The 20,634-nt window shown below is 39.8% G+C and overlaps 1 pseudogene; it reads left to right on the forward strand.

Annotated features, from left to right (window-relative positions):
- The first annotated feature begins 214 nt into the window (after positions 1-214).
- On the forward strand, positions 215-20,158 carry LOC112543154 (actinia tenebrosa protease inhibitors-like; annotated as a pseudogene).
- The last annotated feature ends 476 nt before the right edge of the window (positions 20,159-20,634 follow it).

The raw sequence follows: 20,634 nt of genomic DNA on the forward strand, positions 1-20,634 counted from the left end.
CTTAACTAGGTCATTTGCACATTGCTACCTTAGTATTGTAGTTACATTGTCTATTGTTTAGTGTATTGTGTGAAACCAGAGCATTTGGTAAGTTTAGAGTTCAGTGCAGAAAAATGGATTGATTCAGGAATCCAGTGAAGCATGCTGTGTGCCAGCTTCGTTAATCAGTAACAAGTGTAGTGAAGATCAGCTATTTTGCTGTAATTTCACAAACATGACTTCAAATAGTTGTGTTTCTCTCTTCAAAAGTAAGTTTAAAGTGCATGAAGTACATCTTCTGATCACGGACTTGATCTTTTTCAAGTTAAGATTAAAGTGTCTGAAATATCTCTGTTCTTCTATTTTCAATTACCTTCCAGGAGGCCTACCAAAAAAATGCAAGTTACCACCTAAAAAAGGAAAGTGCAAACAATATTTGGAAAATGTTTACTACGATCCCAAGAAACGTACATGTAGGAAATTTATTTACGGAGGATGTGGTGGCAATAAAAATAACTTTGCCAGTGTACTGGATTGTCTCTACAATTGTAAAAGATTTGGTAAGGAGCTCCTCTGTTGCCAAAACTTATAAACTTTTTAACTCTCAATTTGTTAATCTTGAAGGTACCTGATGATTTTTTTTTTTTCATGCTTCATGCTGTATCATTTTGGTTCCTCTTAGTTGGCTTTTTAAAATAATAATTATAGCAAGCAGAATTTATAAATATTGTGATTGAGTTTTTCTGGCAGGATGGATGGATGGATGGATGGATGGATGGATGGATGGATGGATAGATAGATAGATAGATAGATAGATAGATAGATAGATAGATAGATAGATAGATAGATAGATATCTTTTAATACTATACATGGTATGATGTTCTAAGCATAACAACCTAGTATTGTGTTATCTATCTTTATTGTTACTACCATTTTGTTTAATTCATGGATGTTTCTTGTCTTCTTTTTTATTCAATGCTTGAGCCTTCTAAGGGTTATATTAAAATTATGCTATTTTACTTTTAAGCTCCTCATTAATCCCCAGATGATATAGCAACCTGTTTATTCAACAACATTAATCTAATGAACAATTCTTCCTGAATGAAAGTTTGGGCAACTTATTTGGGCTGATTAATGTTTTCCAGTTCTTGACCCTTATTGAAAATGATATAAAGTGGATTATCTCCATGCAGGATATTTGCATCTAATATTTGCTCTGTTATCTCCTATTTTTAGATTTTCAGATACCCTTGGAAAACGTAGTAGGAAATGTTAACTGGGAGAAAGGTATATGTGCCATTGTTGTCTACATAATATACTACAGGGGATTCACAGTAAATGCTTGTATAGGTTCCTGTACATAAGACAGAGCATCACATCACAAGAGCCAAATTTATGGCCATCAGCAACAAGAACAGGGATGAGTAAACTTTTGTTCTGCAAGTTGGTTGGAACCCACTAAACGTTGGGAGGACTGAAATAATGGGTGGACCCTGTGAGATGAGTAGACCTGTCATCTTCTCTTTTTCTAGCAGCTGCTGTCTCTGGCACCCTATTTACAGTTTTTGTTTCTATAGTATCCAGTTAACCCCGGAGTGGAAGCAGGCCATATGCTTTTCCACCGGTGGGCCATGTGAGAGTCACCCTTATGGTAACAGAGAATATCCAAGACCACCTCCTCCCTACTTAAAGCCCAGCAAAGTTCAGATAATTATTGCAGATGGCCTTGTTTTGTAGAGTTTCATCCTACTGTGGACTTAGCTTAGCAACAGGATGGGCCATAGTATAGTCACAGAATACCTGTTTTGCATGCAGGAGGGTTCGGATTCCAACCTTAGGATTTCCAAGTAGATAAAATTATCTGAAATATTTCATAGTGCTGAAGATGCTGAACTGACCCATGTGATCAAAGAAACCCTGGCTGTAATTCTGGAAAATAGGTGGGGTGGCAGAATATTGGGGAAGAATAAACATAGACTCTATATTCAAAAATAGGGAGGGGCTGAGGAAGCTACAGATCAGTTAATGAAACCCCTGTATCTGGCAAGATGCTAACGCATATTGTCAAGCAGCATGACTGCAAACACTAGGAAAAAATGCAACCATCACCAAAAGCTAGCCTGGCTTTATCAAGAATAGATTGATAAATACATATATGCTACATGTATATGTGTACACTATGTTTGTACTAAAAATATGACAGAGTTATTTGGCAGACTATGGAAGGCTGTTGATATAGTATACTTTGATCTCAATAAACTGTTTTACCTGGGTTCTAATTATATCGCTGGGGACAAATGTCTTGGATTTCTAATAGGATATTGTTCAAGTATAACAAGAAAAGTTGTGCATCTGGGTAGGAAAAGTCAAACTCATGGTTATACATTTAGGGAGACTTGGTGTAGTAGTAGTTTACATGAGGTCCTAGATGTACTAAGGAACCACTAGCTGAAAATCAACAAGCAGTATAATATAGCCACTGATGCAGTCTTGGGCTGCATTAACCAAAACATTATGTCCAGATCACAGGATGTAATAGTTCTATTGCACTCCACACTGTGACACATTTGGAGGCTGTGCCTTCCTCTGGGCACCACAATTTAAAAGAGACATAAAAAGCTGAAGTGGGTTTAGAAGAGACTAAGAAGATGATAAAGAAGACTGGAAATCATCATCTATGAGAAACAGTTAAAGAACAAAGACATATTTACCTTGTTATAGAGAAGAGTAAGGGGAAATATTCATTCATTCATTCATTCATTCATTCATTCAATATATATATATATATATATATATATATATATATATATATATATATATATATATGAATGACTCTGGGACACATACAATAAAAAACCGTAAAAACATTAAACATATCATAATAAAAACATTAGTATTAGTTAAAAAGACTAGGAGAGAGCCTCTTAATATTATGAGAGCAGTCTACAAACATTTAAAAGGCTGCCATGTAAAAAGTGGACATGTATTCTATTAAAAGTGAGAGTAGAACAAGGTGACATTAAAAGGGAAAGTCAAGTTGAATATTAGAAGGAATTTTCTGACAAGAAGAGCTGTTAAGCTGTGGAACAGTGTCTAGAGAATTCCTCCATGCTAGAAGTTTTGGAACAGACTGGATGAACACCAGTCAAAGATGGTTTAGTAGATACCTATGCCAAAGAGGGATTGGACATGACTTGTAAGATCCCTTCCAATCTGTTCATTCAATGATTCTGGGATCCTGGAGAGCTGGTCTCTCTTGCTGGGCATTTGATGGTGCTAACTTGTGAAGCAGGAAAGGAAGAGCATGAATGAACATGTTTCCTGTCTTTCTCTTCAAGAATCATTCTGTATTGCCAAAAGTTATGACGTATGGGAGCCTTGCAGGGAGGGGTTGTCACTCACCCTATTTTCTTAATCTTTCAGTTACATCAAGAAAATGCAGATTAAAGCCCAGAAGAGGATGGTGCATATATAGAATGACTCGATATTATTATGATTCCAAAACCCAACAGTGCCGACAGTTCACTTACAGTGGCTGCGGAGGCAATGAAAACAATTTTTCAAATATGAACAATTGTGCTACGGCATGTGACGTGTTTGGTATGTTCCAGAAATTTTATATATCATCCCACTAGATTTACTACCACTACCACCACCTTCATTTCTATCTTAGTATACTTGCTGCATTAGAATAGCCTTCCATTGACTAACCCTTCAAATATGTTAGACAACAATTCCAATCCCAGATGAAAGAACCAAACTCTCCCTCCGCCCAAAATTGAATGCCCCCAGGAAAAAGTGCCCCCCAGCCATAGGGGAGGGTGTGTGCCAAAGCAGCCTAAAGTGACAAAAGGAGCTTGTCAGATCCAAATCCCTGACCACTTCATCAAGCACATTGTCATTGAAGCTCCCTCTCTCATGTTGATGGCAAAAAGGGTATCAGGACAAGAGGGAAAATACTCCTTTAAACTGAAACAGTTAAGGACGACTTTAAGTTGCCTCTGCTGTGGGATAGAAATCGGACAAAAGCAATATCACAAGGCTTGTCCTAGAGAAACCATTAAAAGGTACATTGGTGCCATGGTTATGGGACATGAAGAGTGACCCTCAGTGTTCCAAAGTTGGCTGGAGTGAAGAACATTACATGGATTTCAAAATGCTTTGGTGGGATTGGAGACTGAAGACAGAGCATATGCAAGTTTCCCTTTTTTCATATTAAAACCCTGCTTAGAAAAATTTGGATTAGGGTATGATCTGCAATACTAAACAGAAGGTCGATTATGGCAATAGATTGTCTATGTGGTCCAGGTGGGGAGGGGCAGAGAAGTGTAAGAGGGCAGGGCCATCCTAGCTCCTCAAAGCTAGCTTGCTGCTTTCAAGAGGAGTCAGAGTGATTCTTCAGTGCTAGTATTGAACCATGTTGTAAAGAGCAATTGTCTGTTGTCAGAGGTAGCCAATTATTTGGGAGATGCCCTGCCTACAAAGATTAAGAAAGGCAAAAAGAATCAGAGGCCATGGTGCTGAGACCAAAGTGGTAACTTTCCTGTGGGGGGGGGGTAAAAATGTTTGGATATGCCATAGCATCATTACATGGTTTCCCATAGCCTTCAGAGCTGGAGCTTCTAGCTTCTGAAACATTGCCTGGCTGAGTGTAATATCTAAACCTGGCCGGTGGTTGTACTACTGCATCCAATCTGGCCATCAGGTAGATAAGTACAGGCTTCTCAATGGATGTATTACTTTTGGTTAATTAATTAATTAATTAATTGATCTTCCTTCCTTCCTTCCTTCCTTCCTTCCTTCCTTCCTTCCTTCCTTCCTTCCTTCCTTCCTTCCTTCCTTCTCTCCCTCTTTCTTCAATATTGCCTAATTCTGTACCATTTTAGGATCCCTATTGTACCAGAAAGGGAGCATTTAATTCCTGAAATCTTCAAACTACAGATGACTCCTCAATCAGCTTTGTGGGAGAACTCATACTTTTTGAATAAAAGCATCCTCATTCCATGCCATCTACCTCTGTGCTGGTGCATTTTCCAAATTATTTTGGTAAAATTATAGCATATGCCTTTCAAATGAGCAAGCTGCTTGGTTTGTTGCAGAGGGGCTGTACTGCAATGCCAAGGTTAAACTGGTTAACTATATAGTTTCACTGTGTCCATAACTGAGAGACAGTTGTGTTTTATTTAAGCACAGGAAGGTACTTTGAGCTAAAATAGACCAGCTTCAGAGTGGTCTTGTAACTTTTGAAATCTCTTAGAAAAAGAGTAAGATGAGGAAGTCTACAGAAGAACAAGACATCCCAATGTTCAAAAAGGGGAGGAGGAAGTAAATTACTGATCACTTAGTTTAATATCTATACTGGGCAAGGAACTAGAACAGTTTGTCAAGCAGCATGTTTGTGTATAGTTAGAAATAAATGCTACTATTACCAAGACCAGCATGGGCCTCTGTCAAGAACATTTTGCCACAGGCTAACTTTATTCTTTTTTTATGACAGAGTGACTAGTTTGATACAATAAAGAATTCTGTGGATATAGTATACTTTGATTCTGGTTAGTTGTTTGATTATGGCTCTCATAATATCTTTGAGGACAAAATAGATGCATGTGGGCTAGATGGATTTGCACCTGGCTGAACAACCACACAAAGGATGCTTGGTTAGGGTTCATCATTGTCTTAGAGGAAAGTATTGAATGGGTTCCTTAGGTCTTGCTCCTCAGCCCAGTGCTTTTTGACATTTTTACAAATAATCTAAGACCGGTTTCAAACTCAAATCATTACAAGTGTCCTCTGAAGTCTAGTTCATTAACCTGAGGGCTGTAACCCTGAAGCCATTTCATACATTGATATAAAAGTCTCTGGTGATTCAAAAAATGAAGAATATAAAGAGCATCGCAGTATGCCATTCAACATAAATCTATTAAATAATATTTAAAAAGAAGCAAAAATCTTGAAACAGATACCTTTTCACCATATCATTTGCCCACTTATTTGGAAACATTTTTAATTAATCAGAACAATAGCATTTGATTTAGTTATTGTCAAATATATAAAACCCATGGACCGAATCATCTGATCTGGGAAGAATTTATCCCCTAGAAGAGGAAACCATACCTAAAGATTATCCCTTGTTCTCCCAAGAAAGAAAAATTATATTGGCACTCCTCTTTAAAGGAAAATAAATCAGAAGAGGCTATAAGTTCTGCAGATAGAACTAATTTCAGAATACTTTTAATGAAATGCAGGCTAAAATTCATTAAAGAAATATATTCTGTCACATAGGAAAAAAATACATTTGTCATTTGGTGTTTCCCAGGTATAATTAATGGGGCAGAATGTAGGCTTGGGTTTTCAGATCAAATTTAAGATTTGAGACTTGAGCCTAAACTGAAAAATTGGGCTTTAAATTGGTTCAGTCTTTTCCCACTCAAATCCTCCAATCAGGGTCCAAAATTCTAATATTATACTTTCTGAGGCAAGCATATTGGACTGGGGATTTTGAGTACTTGCCAATATATTGTTTCAATGGCCTTGCACAAGGGCAGATCAAGAGAAACAGAGTTCCAAATAACCACTGCTAATGTCACTCTGAGGGATGGTCAGACACCACTGGCTTTGAAAAAAAGAAAAGCAAGCTAAATATGAAGATAATTTCCTGACAGGAAGGGCAGTTGAGAAGTAAAATAATCTTAGAACTGAGGTGGACTCTACCTCACAAGTAGCTTTCAAGCAAGGGCGGGATGACCACTACGGGATACTTTAGTGGATGCCTACACTAAGCATGGATTGTCCATGACCTATAAGATCCCTTTCAACAGATTGCAATCAGCTCTTTAACTTTGTTGTTGTTATTATTGTGGTTACTACTGCTACTAAAGGCATCTTTTAATGAAGTCAGGTGAGACAAAAGTGCTGAGGGTGGTGCCAGTGGCATATTGGCCACATGGAAGACACAGGGAATACAGGTAGTCCTTGACTTATGATTATTCATTTAATGACCATTCAAAGTTATGATGGTGCTGAAAAAAGTGACTTCCAACCTGTCCTCACACTTATAACCATTGCAGCGTCTCCATAGTCACATGATCAAAACTGAAGCATTTGGCAGCTGGCATGTATTTACAATGGTTGCAGCATCCCAGGGTCAAGTGATTGCCATTTGCAACCTTCCCAGAGGGCTTTCAACAAACAAAGTCAATAAAGGAAGTTGGATTTGCCTAATGACCATGGTGATTCACTTAACGACCGCAGCAACATAAAATTAGGTGTAATTCACTTAACAACTGCATTGCTTAGCAACAGAAGTTCTGGTCCCAATTGTGGTCGTAAGTTGAGGACTATCTGTACAGCAAAGAGAAGCAAATTTTCCCCTTGAAACAACTGCTAAGAGGGCTGAAGCCCAGGGCCTAGAAAAGTGGTGAGGCAAGAGTTCTGCAAATGAAAAGCAGGTGGCTCAGAAGCTCCAGTAGAACCATAATGTTTCAAAAGAAAGACTAATTTTATTGTAGGTGAGCTGCAAATGAATTGGCTCAGTTGCCAAAAACCGACAACAAGGCGAATTCACACAGGAGCAGAAAGGATCCTGGAGAAGTGTGAAGATGTTGAGCGCATGTGCTCAGAGGCGAGGAAATTTGGGGAAGCTCAATTAAAGAGTGGAAGACTTGAGAGATTCCATAGGTGGTGTTAGTGGCCTAAGTGTAATGGGACAAAGTTGGAAGGAAAATAGCACAGGGTTGCACAATGTAAGGACTAGGATAATGAATGGATAGAAAAGCTAGCAAAGAAAAAAAAAGAGCGAACTGCAAATATTTGTTTCAGAGGAAAACAGATAAAAGGAATTCTCCCTTCCCAAAGTTTCAGAGTGATCAGAATGTCCAGTTAGGGCTATAGCAATTGTGTTTCACCAAATGGTGGGGAAGAGATTGCTTTACTTCTATACATCTACTACTTATTTATTTCATTTTTTTTCATTCTGAAAAGATGTCAGAATATCTCCCCTAATTATAAAAACCCAATTATGTCTTATGTTTATGAGTGAAAACTGTATGACTCAGAAGAAAAATAGAATGGGACATAATTCAGCGGCTATTTCTTGTTGTCATCTCAATTGATGCAGATAGTGTGTGTAAAGACAGAGGAGCGGTAAAGAGTTTAGGATGGGGATGGAGAGACTATTGGGACTTTTCCACTTATCTACCTCTCTCAATTGGAGAAAAAACAGATGATGTGTTCTTCGTCCCATGCAGGCAAAACTTTTAATGAAATTCCAACTCCCTAAAATTTCAGACAGGAGTTGACCTTTCTCATCACTTTTATATTAGTAGCTTTCAAGCAAGGGCAGGATGACCACTACGGCAATCTGAAATAACACAATTTTGCCAAAATAAAATTGGATTATTTAAGTATTCCCTTAATTCACTTAAGCATCTTTCTACAGATTACCTGTGAGGGGAATGGGGCAGTCCTTGTCTTGACTGATCATCTACTTTGCCAACCTTTAGCATCCTAAGTGTGAATCAATCCCAACTTTGTTATCTTTGTTTGCTGTTCTTGTTAAGCCATATACCAAAGAAGCAAGATGCCAACTCTAATGGCATTTTTGACAACAGATACGAAAATAAAGGTAAACGTTGGCTTCTTGAGATCAAAAGCCAAATAAGAACCAGTGCAATACATTTGCCGATTAAAATTATACCTCTAATTGTCAGAGCAATTGGGAGATATCTGAAAATGTTGGCATTGATTTATAGCTGGCTTACAGACTCCTTTAAAGAGGGGACTTGAGAAGGGGACTCCTCTTATTTATTTTATTTATTTATTCATTATTAAATGTATATGCTGCCCATCTCCCCCAGAGGGGGACTCTGGGTGGCTTACAATTAAAAACCAAGACAATAAAAACAATAAAAATATAAATACCCCCCCCCCAATTAAAATCACAAGTAACAAATCTATAAAGGCCAGTAATACAATTGAAGAAGAGGGGGGAAGCAGTATCAATCATCCCACCAGCTAGTTCCAGCAATGCGAGCCCCCATCAGGCCTCCAGGCCATCTGGCATGGCCATGTTTTTGCACCTTTTCAGAAGGCCAGGAGAAGTGGGGGCAGCCCACACCTCCCAAGTGCCTGTATTAGAAAGTGAAAGCCAATCACTGTTATGTGTAGGGTTGGCATTTTTCACTTTGCTTTTTCTTGCCCCCATTTTCCTGCTGAAAATGCTTTAAATAAGTGTTGTGGGATGGAACATCTGTGTGCAGAAGGAGGCAGGGCAGGAGTGAGACCATGAGATTGCAGTAAAACCAAGGGTTGGATCGGTATGGAGTGAGTTGGAAAAATGAGGCAAAAGGTTTGCCAAAGTACATGCCTACTTTTGTATGTCCTTTTAAAATTGCTAGGGCCTTGATATAAAGCCCATGATGGAAGAAAGGCCCATTTGCTTGATGAATCAGGCACAGAGTGCATTATAAAGTACCCCCTTATATTACCGGGGTTGGCTGAGAACCCCCAGTAGAAAAAAGTGATTTGATTTATTTTATTTTCAGGATGATATACAGGGGGAAATATATCCAAAAACAAAACGAAACCCAAACCCGAACCATAAATAAAAATTACCTTTTCAGGTTTTGATTTATAACTATAGATTTTAAAGAAGACAAAGACATGCAGAATTGCCTATGCATGTAGAATATAGATGAAGTTGGGGGAAATGGTGGCACAGATGTCAATGTAATATGCAGTATGGGTATGACTTTTCCTGAGGAGTAGCATTATCATTTGAAAGAACAGGTTGTTCGATTCATCGGGTGGGGGCTGGACACCTGGCAGTGAGAAGGTCACGCTGGTTAACTTTATGGTTCCACTATGTCCCTAACTGAAAGGCAATCGCCCTTAACTGAAAAGCAATTCTTTAAATACAGAAAGATACCATGAGCTAAAATAAAACAGCTTCAGAGTGTCCCTGATTATCGAAAATTGAGCTGTGAAGCCCAGATTATCTCTGTTTCTCTCTCAGATGCAATATAAAGGGGGTTACTTGGAAGCAAGCACTCTTGTTGGGCACTTGCCATGCAGAATTGGGGCACCATCTGCCTTCTCGTCCTCTTGGAACTTATCGTACTTGACTCCAAGCAGAAAGGTAAGGTTTATAGGTAAAGTTCTTCTTGTAGCCACTTCCTGAAGCGCATCATGCTGTAACTCCTATAGTTCTGGAGATTGAGCAGCAGTTGCAGAATTGAAGGGTTGCAGAGGACTTCAGGTTGGGCTAACTTTGTGTAATTCTTTTATGATTTCTTTCATTCATTTCTTGCTTTGGGGAACTCCAGAATGGTATTATTTTATTCACTGGGGTTCTCACAATTCTCTTAATCTAGGTTTGTTGAATAAGTCATAATGGCTGGATTGCCACCACATAGGAAACAAAGAAAAGTTTTATAAACATCTAAGTGGGTTGGAAAGAGTCTAAACCCTAACTTTTTTTTTTCACAGCACAACATGGGTAGTTAATGTGTTGAGCAATGCTGTTGCAGAACATTTTGAGAGAGGTTCTGATTCTATCATCATTCAGTTGGGGCAGTTAGCTGAACTCAACAACAGTCTAGTTTAGCCTAATGTATTGAGCGAAACCAGCTTGTGTGGTTAGTTTTATGAGATTGTGTGTGGTGTGAATTCAGATAACATAGTTAATGAATAAGGCCTAGTGAACAATAGGGAAGTGTCTCACAGAAACATACTTAACCAGGTCACTACAAACAAAACACACTCAACTGGGTGACTTACAAACCTATAACCTAGTGGTTAGTTTTTGTGACTTCGTATGTTGTGTGAATCCAGGCATTTAGTGAGTTTAAGATTCAGGGTATTAAGTGAACATCTCCCCCATGGATTAATTCGGGAATCCAATGAAACATGTAGTGCAGGAACTCAGCCAATTGGTAATGAATTTAGTGAGGATCTGCTGTTTTGCAGGAAATCCAGAACAGGATTTCCTGCAAAACTTTTAAATAATTATTTTTTTCTTTCAAATAATTTTTCCCTCTTTTTAAAAGTAAGTTTAAAGCACTTCAGATATATCTCAAAATTTCTGCCTTTGTTTTTCACAAGACAAGACTAATGTGTCTGAAACATTTTTCTTCCTTTCCCCCCCTCTTCCTCCCAGTAATTATACCCAGAACATGCAAACTACAACCGAAACAGGGAAAATGTAATGGAAACTATGAGAATTTTTACTACAATCACAAGAGCAGTATGTGTAAGACCTTCATTTTTGGAGGTTGTGGTGGCAATAAAAATAACTTTGCAAGTCTGCTGGAATGTTTTTACAAGTGTCAAAGATTTGGTAAGGCCACCAATCTCCTCTCTCAAGACTCTTAAACTTCTTAAATTGTTGATATTAAAAACACCTATTGAATTTATTTATGCTCCATCACTTTAATTCCTCTTAGTTGTGTTTTTGGTCATTACTAGCACAAACAGCTTAATGTGGTGACTTAGTATTGCTAAATTTAATTAATCAGCAAATAAGACTTTCAATTTAATATTATTCACATATTGATGATAGGTCCAAGCACAAAAATCTAGTAAGCTAGTACATAACTTTAACGTTATCACTATTGTTCTGTTGAATTGATAGAAAATTGGACGTTTCTTGCTTTTCTCATCTCATCTTTGAGCTCCCTGTGATCTAACTGATTGAATAAAGAATTGATGTTGTTTTAGACTTACTGTACCTGGGCTGCAGTTTTTGGGAGGACCACTGGATTGCAGCAAAGAGATATAGAAAATTCAAACTTTGGTGGCCATCTAGATTTTTGCAGCCCAGTTTATGCTATTTTAAATTAAATACTTGTAAAGTCCTTTCACAGGATGATGATGACAGTGATTTTCCAGGTTTTGAAAATGACATGGAACTTTAACCTTTCTTCGCCCCCAGGAGCAATGTACTGTAGAAGAAAACCCTCTAGCCCTCTGTGATGAAACATTAAATTAACCTTCTCCAACCTGACTGTCCTCATTTGTGTGGATTTCAACTCCCAGAATTTCAGTCAGGGTGGCTGTTACCAAGAATTCTGAGAGTACAGACCTACCCAGCTGCAAGGTGTCTAGGCTGGGGAAGACCAATGCACGGCGTTCTGGGACATGCATTTTATGGGCATAAATCACCATCCTGACAAAGGTTTTGCTTCAGTTCCAAGCCTCTTATTTTAATAGTGGCACCTACAGTATCTTCAGAACCTTGAACGTTTGGTTCAGCTTCCCTCTGTACCATCCCACACAGGCCTTTGTATGCATATGTGATGGTTATATCAAGATGATGCCACTTTATGTTTAAAAGTCCTCAATAATCCTCAGAAGAAGTGGCACTCTATTTATTCCAGGACTTTAATGAGTCTGAGCAATTCTTCTGGAATGAAGGGTTGACAACCCTATTCAGGCAACTGCCTGAATTTTCTTCTCCAGTTCTTCTCCCCTATTGAAAACAATATAAAGTGAATATTAGGTCTAGGCTGGACGTTTGCATTAAGTGCTCACGCTGTTATGTAGTAACATTGCTGTCTGTATCTGTATTTGTAGACTTCCGTATTCCTTGGGAAAATGTGGTGGGAGATTTACCATGGAGGAAAGGTAAGGGTTGCCTGCACAATGAACTCCAGGGCATTCATAGTTAAGTGTTGGTGAGGGTGCCTTTAAATAAGCAAGATAATCTCACTACCAGAGTCATATTTCCACAGGGACATAAGGGACATGTATGGAAGGTATGGCAAAACTTTTTATCCAATCTGTTGGGGTGCTGCAATGCATTCCAATGGTGAGCTGGGCTGAAACCGTGAATGACGCCTGGGGAAAGTGGATGGGACACCCATCCTTTCTCTTTCTGGCAGCGTCTCTTCCTTTTCTGATATCCTCCTATCTCTGTTTAACTCTCCTGCTGGAGTGAAGTAGGTTGTATGCTGTTTGCAACTGAAGGCCAGGTAAGATCTTCCTTTCATAGCATAGAATATGCAAGACAGTTTTGACTGTCCTCAAAACCCAGGAAAGTTGTATATTACTGTGGACCCTGTTAGCCTGATGATGGGATGGATCACAGCTTAGTTGTAGAGCACCTGTTTCATATGCATAAGGAGTCTGACGCTTCGTGACCCCATGAACCATACCACTCCAGGCCTTCCTGTCCTTCTCTGCCTCCCTGAGTTTGCTCAGTTTCATGCTCATTGCTTCAGTGATGCTATCTAACCATCTCATCCTCTGCCGTCCTCTTCTTTTGCCTTCAATCTTTCCCAGCGTCAGGGTCTTTTCCAAAGAGTCCTTTCTTCGCATGAGGTGACCAAAGTATCTGAGCTTGAGCTTCATTATCAATCCTTCCAATGAGCAGTCAGGGTTGATTTCCTTTAAGATTGACTGGTTTGACCTCCTAGCAGTCCAGGGGACTCTTAAGAGTCTTCGCCAGCACCACAGTTCAAAGGCATCAATTCTTTGGCGCTTAGCCTTCTTTATGGTCCAGCTCTCAGAGAAGAACTAATGTTGTCATGGCCTCAGAGCCAGGTTCCAAGACACAGGCAGATCAGGTCCCACCAGGAGCTGCGCCCACAGATTCAGCAGCCACTGAATCAAACACTGACACCCTTGCAGGTCCTCCTCAGCCAGCACTGATCCTGTTTAGCCAACATGAGTGCCAAGAAGCAGGGAGAACCCCCTTCTCTGGCCTCAGAATCCTGCACCCTGTCAAAGTAAGGGCCTCATGAGCAAGTGGCAAGCAAGCCTGATACCTCAATTATTGGTAACTGCTGAGCAAGGAAAACTGCAGCTGTACACGCTCAGCGGGGAGATTTAAACCACGGAGGGACTGCCTTCTATTGTTGAATGCAACTTCGGCATCTGGCTTTGCATATTCTTGCTCTTGACTCCTGCTATGTTTTCAACCTTGGCATATTCTGACCAAGACTCTGGCTCTTCCCTTGGTACTTTTCAAGACATTGTGTGTTTTCTGATTACAGACTGTCTGACTTGGATTATGTCTTCCCCTCAGCCTCTAATAAGCTGTTGTGCACATGCACGCTCTTTCTCCTGCTTCCCATCTCCTTTTCTGTCACCTGTCCTGCCCATCGGTAGTGTTTCCCCAGGCAGGCTTCCTGATGTCTTCAGAGGCCTCACTGCAAATGCTCCACTCCAACCACCTGTATCAGCAGCCTCCTCGTGCCTCCCCTCATTTCCCCTCCTTGCTGCATTTTTTACTAAGCCCCTTCCACAAGGCATGTTCTCCTGCCCGGCATCTCTGCAAGCCTCACCCCCAAGCACCTGCATCACCCCTGCATTTTGCCTGCCAGTTGCATGGGTGTTTACTCCCTTCACTTGAAGCCAGGACAGGAAAAATACAGTCCCGCAATTCAGAAAAGGAAAGAGGGAGTAAGCTATAGATCAGTCAATTTAGTGTCTATACTGAGCAAAGAACTAGAAAGGTTTGACAAACAACACGTGTATGAATAGTTAGAAATGAATGTACCATAATCAAGAGCCAGCATGGGCCTGTCAAGAACATATGATGTCAGACTAACCTTTATCTCTTTTTATGTAGAGTGACTAGTTTGGTAGACCAAGGGAATGTTGTGGGTGTAACATACCTTGGTCTCAGAAGGAATCTCATTATAACTTTGTGGACAAGATGATTACATGTGAACTAGATGGTTTATTATGGTCTTAATCTGCTCCTTGACCCTGTCCTTAAGGCAGTGAAATGCTTTAGATTTGCTTTGGAAGAAATGCTGTGGGAAGTGGAAGAGTTGCTAGCACCTGGGGGAAAAGTCAGATCTTCAAGGTCTGTTTAAGCGATGGCAGAGTTGAGGATTTAATTCAAACTTCTGGGGAGATACTGTACTATTCTCAAGGGCAGGCATGGCAATAAAGTAGTGATGCTACCTGGATCTCATCAGGTGACACTGTTTTAAAGATGGAACTGGGACCATGCCTCCTCTGTCAGATCTTATTAGATGGACCAAAACAATGGAAGGCAGTCTCTCAGATAGCCAGGCCCCATGACAAGAAGAGCTTTATAAATCACAACCAGCGCCTTGAATTGGACATGGAAGTTTACTGGTAAGCAGCGTAGCTCACGCAGCAGAAACGTTACACAGGTGTACAAGGTGTGCCCATCACTACTTGCGCTGCCATATCCTGGACCAATGTGCAGCTTCTGAGTAGCCTTCAAAAGCAGCTCCATGATTCATTTTAGTGAATCACCAACCACTTGGTGATTCACTAAATGAATCCAACCTGAGAAAAAGATGGTTTATTGAGTTGCCAACAGGCGCTGCACATTGACATTCCTGGGCATGCTAAAGCTAGTCTTCCAAATTGAATCTGAAGCATTGGGCGGCCTTAATATGTATTATTATTATTGTTGGTTACACAGTCAGCCAGATGTTTAGACTGGATTTGGCATTTTTGTCCACCTATTGAGTCCTTCCCAAGGACTTGGGATAGGCAGATGTTGTTTGATGGTATTAAAGGTATTGTCGCAGGATGCATCATCATCATCATCATCATCATCATCATCATCATCATCATCATCATTATTCCTTCTGTATTTCAAAAAAGAGTTGATGTATAGGAGCTTTGGTTTCCAAAAGACCTGTTTTCCTTTCAGATATACCTCGGAAATGCAGATTATGGGCCAAGAAAGGGTGGTGCAAGGCTAAATTTCCTCGTTATTATTATGATGCCCGCAACAAGAGGTGCAGATTGTTCACTTATGGTGGTTGTGGAGGGAATGCAAACAATTTTCTGACCTTATACGACTGCTACAAGGAGTGTGACATATTTGGTATGTTGAAACAATCCCCTTCAGAAAGAAGAAACTACATTTCTCTCTTCTTATTATGTATGCACTTATTACATCTGCAAGCAAAAACATTCCATATTTCCTGGATACTTCAAGATACCATATTTTTCCATGAATAAGACACCCCCATGTATAAGACAACCCCCATTTTTCCAACCCAAAATTAAGAAATCAATATTTTAATGATAAAGCAGGACACATTTTTATTTAGTAATTAGGTAACGTTTACATGATACACTCAGTGGGAGGAGGTCCAAACTGTCTCTCTCCAGCTCTATTTCCATGCTCTTTTGCATAACTGATTACATTCAGTTTGAATTTTGCAGAGTAAGACATTCGCTTATTTATTTTTTTATTTTCCGACATCTTTATGGGCTCAGAATGCTCTGACATTACCGGTCCCTGTCGCATCTGCGCACTGCCTACACGCTCTCCACCTCCAACGGGATGTGTTCCAATTGGTTTGTTCAGCATCAGCTGACGTCAGTTACATCAGGCTCGTGATTGGAGGAAGCCTGTTTGCAGAGACAAAGTATGGGCAATTTCGCAACCACGCGGTTCTCTCCTCGGCTTACTTCCTTGCATAAGAGGACCTTCAATTTTTAGAGTAACGATTTTAGAAAAAAAGTATCGTCTTATACACAGAAAAATATGGTACATTTCATAAGAGTTGTGAACCATTTCCTTGCTGTTGGAGATGTAATTCAGGAATTGGAACATTAAATATATGGTTTGGGCTTTTCACACTCTTGCTATATTTTGAATTAGCCCTTTAATGACAGAGGAGTAAGGAAAGCAGCTATTGGGAAAGTGGGAAAGCTGCAGAGTCTTTAAAAAAGGGACTAGAAATGTGCAATGGGCTACTGTAGGTTTTCCCCACATTTCCAGTGTGAAAGTTCAAGGATCTTTCCATCTGTTGTCTTCAGATGGAAGTAAAAACTTTGGGCTCAGTTGGCTGAACATTTTGAGAGTTGTAGTTCTAAGGTATCTGGAGATCTGCAGGTTGGAGAATATTGGTATATAGATTGAGTTTATTGTTGGGAATAGGGGCCCACTGAGGAATACGAGTGAGATCCCCATATTTCCTAAATCAGTGGGCACATTTGGAATTTTGAGAATGCTCTTTGGGAACTCTCAAACAATGGTTTCAATGGGAGTTGTGGCCAATCACAAAATGCTCATCTCCTCAAAGGCAAATAGGTAAACTTGCTCTTACTCTTCTAGTCTCCTAGAATATTTTCTACCCTCTTAGGTCCCCTTTCTCTGTTTTTTTCACCAAGTGGGCTTCAGCCACCCTCCATTCTATTTTGTAAGAACATCTGTGGGATCTACATGGGCCCCAGAAGCATTACTGGAAATAGATTCCTGTCTTTTATCATTATTCAAGGCATTCTTTAATGAAGTCAAGTGGGACAGGAAGTGCTGTGAGTGGTACCAAAGGCACATTGGCCACTTGGAAGACATGGCAATACAGAAAAGAGAAGCAACCTGGTCTCCCCAGAAATTTGAGATTACACCTCTAACCATCACTTGCCACTGGAGAAGTCCAGGTTGCTTTCCCAGGTGGTGGTGTAGTTCCAATAATGAGGTGAGACGAGTCCCCTCACTGAACACATGATTCAGCAGGTGTTCACAGGTGCTTCTCATTGTGATCATTCTTGAATTAGCCTTATGCCAATGGTGCTGTATCCACCAATGAGAGGATTCTGTTTGAAGCTGTGTGTCAGGCCCAACTCCTGGAGACTGTGCAGGTTCAATCAGCAAGGTTTATTAGCTAGCACTTATTTACAGAATCTTCTCAGACTGACCAGTAGTTCCCAGGCACAAGTCTCTACTATCTTCTGGAATGTTTAGGGATGCGCCAGCTTTCTCCACTTATCTCCAGAGCGTTGCTCTGGAGACGAAAGCACCATTTTCACCCCCCTTCCTCCATTCCAGTCCATCACACTGTGAGTGTCACTGCAGTAGCAGCAACAGCAGCAACAAACAACTACCTTGCCTCTAAAGGCTCTTCTGTTCTTTGCCTGGAAAGGATAATTGTCTTGTTTCCTTCCCAGCCCTGTGGATCTTCTTGTGATGATGGAATGACCTGACTGTATAAAGGGGCTCAAGAGGAGAGTAATCAGAATTTAAGGCTGAACTTGGAAAGCATTTGGTGCATGCCATTGTGGCAAGGGGTGTATATTTTAACATGCAATTGAGGGGCTTAAAGAAAGTATTTGTAGTAATAACTGTCCAGGTTCAATTGTTTGTTGGGAAAGGCAAGCACTGAATGACTGTCAGTTCTCTTCAGCCTCTGTAGATTTGTAAAATGTAAACATCTTCATGCTCACCACCACCCCAATGTCTCCAAACAGAAAAGATGGAGTTAATCTGAACTGTCTTTTTTAAATGGGAAGAGAAGAGTTGGGCGATGGCAAGGACAGTCATCTAGAAGTGCCTTTAAATAACATAGCTTTCCTTGTTCTTATTGTAGGAGACTCTCAGAAACCTTTGAATCCAGGTAAGCGTTCCATTGTCTGAACCCATCTGATCTTCAAGCTGATGATACTTTCAGATCCTCTACTTCTTGCTTGTAATTTGTCTATGCATTTGGTTCATTTCCTGGTGCATTTCACATTGGCTTCAAGAAGTTTGGGTTTCTCCATAATTGTGTGACTTGAACTAGCATGCAACCAGGTCCACACTCCAGCCTTACTGTACCTGAGGGATGTTCCTAAAATCCAGCAGAAATCTAAAGATAATGCCCCCCACCCCCACCCAAAAGTCCAAGCAATTATCTTGGGCTCAATCAAAAACTGATCAGTTGGTACTTTCTACTCATCAGTTATCTTGATTAACTGGGAAAGCTGGAGCCATGCTAACTCTTGGAAATAATACCAGTGTAATCAGATAGAGTCAGTAACTCATAATTATTATCAGTCACATGACCTCTCCCTGATCCCATTCCCAGAAGCTAGACCCTAGTTTAGGGGCTTCAAGCTCAACCACTATGTCTGTCAACATCTAGATGTTTGCCTTAGTTAAACCAAATGGAAAAGTAGGGAAATGTTAACATTGTTCTGGAGCTCCTTGTGTGACCCTCAGGCAAATACTTCCTGTCTCAGTTACTGACCCGCCTGCATGCTTAATTGCTGGACTCTTAGTTGCTCTCAGCTTAGGAAATTTCTGGCAGAGCTCAGCTTTCTGTATGACTCCTGAGACCATTCCAATGATACATTCCAAAAATATTGAATACCCACTGCTGGCTGTGCATTGGAAGTATCTTCTATACAGAATGTGGTTATGAAAAGGGTGTTAAGAATAAGAACAAAGAATAGAGTGAGAAGTTGAACAACTGCATAAGAATGTACCAAGAACAGATGGGAATTCAAGGTTCCTGTTTCTCAGTGCTGCTTCTCCATTCAAAGCTCTTAGAAAACATGGCTAATAGTTCTAAGGAAAATTTATGCTATAGCTAGTTCAATCTGTCATAAGAAATTATAATAGTAACCTTCCATCCCCTTACCTTGTTGGTCTATGACATAATTTGACGGAAAAAAATAAATTCTCCAAGGCACAGTGCAGCATTCTTAAATGTATCAGGGCTACAAGGTGATTGAAGGTGATAATGTGATAACCTGGAAGAAAATATTCCCCATTTTTTCCAGTTTTTCTCAGGTTCTTTCTTCCTGCTCTAGCCTTCTTATATCTAAGATATATATTTCTATCTTTTAATCTACAACTTGAACAGTCCATAGTTTATTCATGTACAACAATGGACATGGTTCCCATGCTTCCATGAAACTCCAAGGAAGATCTCAGGAGGCACAACTCCTTCCTTTGGGTTTTTTGGGATGGGGAAGTGTAGAAGGCAGGAAGGCTTCAGAATAATGGAAAGATATTAACAGAGGTCAACACCAACACCACCCTCCACTTTGCAACAATAATGTCTGCTCAAAAACGCCAAAATAAGTTCTAAAGCACCTTGAAAATGAGATAGAAAACTTGGAAATTTTGAGAACAGATTTATGCATAATGTTTTTTATTGCTTGGCCAATATAATGTTAAAAGGCCAGTCTGGAGTTTCCCTTGTTGTACATGGAAGAAAACATTTGAGTTTTTACATAGAAGCACATATTCACACATACCCCTTGCTTGCTTTTATCTTCCTGGATTTCCCAGAATTAATGTATGAGACATGTGACCAACCATTAGATGTGGGACCATGCAGCGAATCCTTTCCTCGCTTTTACTATGATCGAACTACCAAGATTTGTAAATCATTCAATTTTGGTGGCTGCAATGGCAACAGAAATAACTTTTTCACTCATGAGGATTGTGTTCGGGAGTGTATACAGGTATAGATCCAGGTAAGCACAAAGACCTTTTGAAGACATTGACTGAAAAACTCAAAGAAATCACTTTTTAAAATACTTGCCTACCTCTTGCATAGATTTTTTTTTTTTAAAGTGCCTATAGGAAGATTGTGAGAGAGGACAATGAAGAGAAAGGGAAAGTACAGAAGTAAAGAATGTATGATAAAATGGGCTAAAAGTTTTGTCTATAATATACAAATGGACCAATGGGAAAATATGTGGTTGAAAGGACTGAAATTTACATTATGTTCTAGCCTTAAAGAGAATTCTTATAAAATGATGTGTCGTTGGTATTTGACGCCAGAGAAATTGTCTAGAATGCATAAAAGTTCTTCAAATCTTTGCTGGAAATGTGAGCAACATGAAGGGATATTTTATCATGTTCAGTGGATGTGTAAAAAAGCCAGAAAATTTTGGACACAAATAAATATACTAGTTCAGAAGATTTTAAAGACTAATGTACA

Source organism: Python bivittatus, unplaced genomic scaffold (genome assembly GCF_059951505.1).
Source record: "Python bivittatus isolate LINGU-HERP-01145 unplaced genomic scaffold, Pbiv_v1 ctg000320_np1212, whole genome shotgun sequence".
Taxonomy (NCBI): Eukaryota; Metazoa; Chordata; class Lepidosauria; order Squamata; family Pythonidae; genus Python; species Python bivittatus.